Genomic DNA, 4,274 nt, shown 5'->3' with positions numbered 1-4,274 from the left:
CAGCACAAAGAACCAGATGTCTTGCTCCTACCTCCTGTGCCACCTTAGCATCCATATTCAGATGCTCTGCTGCTAAGGAGACCCCATGCCTGGTCCACAATCTTCTTTCTACTGCCAACCACCATATCACCTTCACACTGAAGATCCTGTCCCTCTTCTGCTCAGTTTCACTTACTCATAACTTCAGCTTAGGGCCATTAGGGAACTTCTTGCCATAAACTGGCACATTGTCTGTGCTTTAGCATCTGGTAGGGAAAAGCAGAGAGTACTAAGCAGGCTAAAGCTCTACACACCAGGGGTTGGCAAAACGTGGCCCGCAGGCCAAATCCAGCCCACCACCTGTTTTTGTAAATAAAGTTTTCTTGGATCACAGTACGGGTCATTCATTTACATAGTATCTGTAGCTGCTTCTGTGCTACCACAGCAGAGTTGAATAGTTGCAGCTAAGACCACATGGCTGGTAAAGCCTGTAAGATTTACTATCTAGCTCTTTCCAGATAAAGTTCCCAACTCCCACCCTATAATACTGCTTCCTCTGAATTTTAGTTCCAGACTCCCCAGTACCAACCTTTATAGTTGGATTAAACCTTTTTTTTTTTTTTTTTTTTTTTTTTTGAGACAGAGTCTTACTCTGTCACCCAGGCTAGAATGCAATAGTGTAATCACAGCTCACTATATCCTTGAACTCCTAGGCCCAAGGGATCCTCCTACCTCAACCTCCCAAGTAGCTGGGACTACAGATGCATGCTACCATACCTAGCTAATTTTCTCTTTTTTTTTTTTTTTTTTTTTTTTTGGTAGAGCTGGGACCCTCCCTGTGTTGCTCAGGCTGGTCTTAAGCTTCCGGGCTCAAGTGATCCTCCTGCCTCAGCCCCCCAAAATGCTGGAATTATAAGTGCAACCCACTGCACCTGGCTGACTAAACATTTTAATGCATCTATAAAAAATTGGCACTTGGGAATGATGGAGCCATCTTAGACCCTTGTCAGAGAAGACTAAGTAGAAAATGTAGTCACTAAACTGGCTCAAGCCATGAGAATATTTTTATACACAACTAAAAAATGTGGAAAAGTAACTCTTGAAATTTTTTTCCCTTAGAACTTTTTCGGGAAACTCTTTGGTACCCTCTTTCTTTTTAAGGAACACTCAGGTCAGTCATAGGACATTTTTCTCAGAAGCTTGAAAGATCATTGCATCACCTGCTACCCTTGAGTCCTGCACAAATTCTGTTGCAGCCTGTCCCAGAGCAGCAAAGCTGATTCAGTTTCTAAAGATCTCCCCCAAAGAGCATTTCCCAGCCTTCCTGCTCTTAGACGCATCCTCCCCCTTGCCCACCCCACCCCCTTCCTGAGCACCTGTTGCTACAACAAAGAGAAGCTCAGGGTTGAAGTTTCTGGGCTTGTCCAGGTGATAAACTGAGGCCATTCAGAGGAGATAATGCCGTTTGACGGTTGAGCTCTTTTCAATCATCAGGGAAAGCGCTGAGTGGAGAGAGGCATTCAAAAAAGCTCCCTGGATATAAAAAGGTGATTACATCTACATGGGAGACCTGTCACTAGGCAAAGCACTCTGCCATTTGACACACAGGGAACTTCAATGGCTAAACGGCTGCAGGCAGGGTGGGATTTGTGTGGCTCTGGACTCAGGACAGCTGCAGCTCTGCTAAGGGGACAGGCCTTCCTTGGTCCCTCAGTAGTGAGAGAGGCCACAGGCTGCCAGCACAAGCACTCTGCTGGGGGTTCTGTCAACCTTGCCTAAGCCATGAGCAACTCAGGCCAATGCTCTAACACTCCTGGAAGACAGGTCGGTATGAACTCCTCAAAGACCCAAAGATTTGAGGACTGTGGACATAGCCAGTTTTAATGCTTAAAGATCCAAGCTTAACTCAGCATTTTTATTCGCCTGGTTTTGTTATTCTAGATCAGGAGTCAGGCACCATTTTATGTAAAAGACCAGATGGTAAATATTTTGTCCTTTGCGGGCTGTCTGGTCTCTGTTGCAGCTACTCAGCTCTGCTGTTGTTGTCTGCAAGCAGCCGTAGGCATAAATAAATGAGCATGGCTACATTCTGAAGAAGCTTTATTTATGGACATGGGAATTTGAATTTTATATAATTCTCATGTCACAAAATATCATTCTTTTGATGTTTTTCAACCATTTAGTGTAAAAGTATTTTACTAAACGTTTTACTAAAATGTAAAAGTGTTTCTTAGTGCATAGGCTGTACAGAAATGAGCAGCAAGATGGCTTTGGCCCAGGAGCCACAGTTTGTAGACCCTTATTTCAGGGGGTTCTATTTGGGAGAGAAAGAATTACAGGGAAAGATTGTCTGATTTAGCTCTATGAAGAGTTCTAAATGTATCAACTATGATTAATAACTTGCATACACACAGCACTTTAATGTTAACAAAATGCATCTGTGCTGTTATTCAATACCCACTGCAAGCCTGTGAGTTAGGTATCATTATGCCAATGTCTAGATGAGGAAACTGAGAGTCAAAACAGACACAGCCAAGATCAGACAGTAAATGGGAAGCCCCAAGTTCAAATACAGTATTCCACCTCCAAAGGCAGAGCTTTTCCCACTGCATCTTGGGGGAGCTTAGATTGTCCATTTCACCAAGTGTTTATTAGGGCTTGAAGGCAGCAGATGCGGATGAACACCTGGGCAAAGGCACAGAAGCAGGGGAGTCAGAACCTCCTGGCTGCTTCATGTTTTCCTTAAGGCCATGGACATTCAGGAAATTGACAGCTACTGTTCTCATTAGGAGCAGAGCTGACCATGCCCGAAGACACAGAGTAAGCCAAGTTCTCCGATGTGGTATAATCACTCAGCCTGGTCACCATGGCTGTTGCTTGGATTCGTAAACCTCCAGCAGGTCAGCAGGTGTCGTGGGGGACTCAGAGGTCAACCTAAGGCCTTTCTCCAATGCCTGACCAGGAGCATTCCATAGCGGAGTAGGCACCCATCTACATGGAATGATATCTGGGACCCCTAAGAGAAAGCCCTACTCCTAACACTCTTCAGCTGAGAAGAGACCTGAGTCTCTTCAGCTTTATGCCGTATTTTTAGAGACGGCACTGGACATAGGGTGCTTGGTATGGCTTCTTGTCTCCACTATGGTGCCACACTGTGAGCTGACCTTTGGCCAGTCACTTCCTATCTCCACATATCAGTTTTCACCTGTGAAGTGGGGGAGTAATGGCAATGTGGGGAGAGTTTGATGGTGGTTTTTATGTGGTATTTAACATGGTGCTGGCAACACAGTAAGATCCCAAGAGGTGTCAGTTTCTTCTTGTCCTGAATCTTCATCTTCATGTCTTCTTGTCTGCGCTGTTCTGCCTGCCTGGAATGCCTTTTCTTCCACTTCATTTTCCTGGTAAGCCTCCCCCAACACTCTGCCCATTACATACAAACACCTTGAGGAGTCACTTCCTCACTGGGCAATGTTATGGGTTGACTTGGGTCCCCCCAAAAAGACATGCTGAAATCCTAATCCCCAATACTCAGATGTGACCTTATTTGAAAATAAGATCGGTGCTCTTCCTTTCCAACTTGGACCCGGCAGAATGGCTCTGCAAAGAAGGGTGACAAGAAGAAAAAGGGCCGTTTTGCCATCAATGAGGTGGTGACCCAAGAATACACCATCGACATTCACAAGTGCATCCATGGAGTCAGCTTCAAGAGGCGTACCCCTCAGGCACTCAAGGAGATCCAGAAATTTGCCAGGAAGCAGATGGCAACTCCAGATGTGCACATTGATACCCGTCTCAACAAAGCTGCCTGAGCCAAAGGAATAAGGAATATCCCATGCCGTATCTGTGTGTGGCTGTCCAGAAAACATAATGGGATAAAGATTCACCAAATAAGCTCTACGCTTTGGTTACCTATGTAGCTGTTACGACTTTCAGAAATCTACAGTCAATGTGGATGAGAACTAACTGCTGATCATCAAATACATCAAATAAAGTTATAAACTTAAAAAAAAAAAAAAGTGAGCCGGGCACAGTGGCTTACACCTGTAATCCCAACACTTTGGGAGCCCGAGGTGGGCAGGTTACCTGAGGTCAGGAGTTTGAGACCAGCCTGGCCAACACGGTGAAACCCTGTCTCTACTAAAAATACAAAAATTAGTCGGGCATGGTTGGTGTCAGGCTCCTGCAATCCCAGCTACTCAGGAGGCTGAGGCAGGAGAATTGCTTGAACCTGGGAGGCGGAGGTTGCAGTGAGCCAAAATTGTGCCACTGCATTCCAGCCTGGGTGGCAGAGTGAG

At 45.4% G+C, this 4,274-nt stretch overlaps 1 pseudogene; it reads left to right on the top strand.

Moving 5' to 3' along the window:
- The first annotated feature begins 2,845 nt into the window (after positions 1-2,845).
- Positions 2,846-3,949, top strand: LOC112635884 (annotated as a pseudogene).
- Positions 3,950-4,274: the final 325 nt, after the last annotated feature.

Source organism: Theropithecus gelada, chromosome 12 (genome assembly GCF_003255815.1).
Source record: "Theropithecus gelada isolate Dixy chromosome 12, Tgel_1.0, whole genome shotgun sequence".
NCBI lineage: Eukaryota > Metazoa > Chordata > Mammalia > Primates > Cercopithecidae > Theropithecus > Theropithecus gelada.
This window is presented reverse-complemented; position numbering and strand designations above follow the sequence as displayed.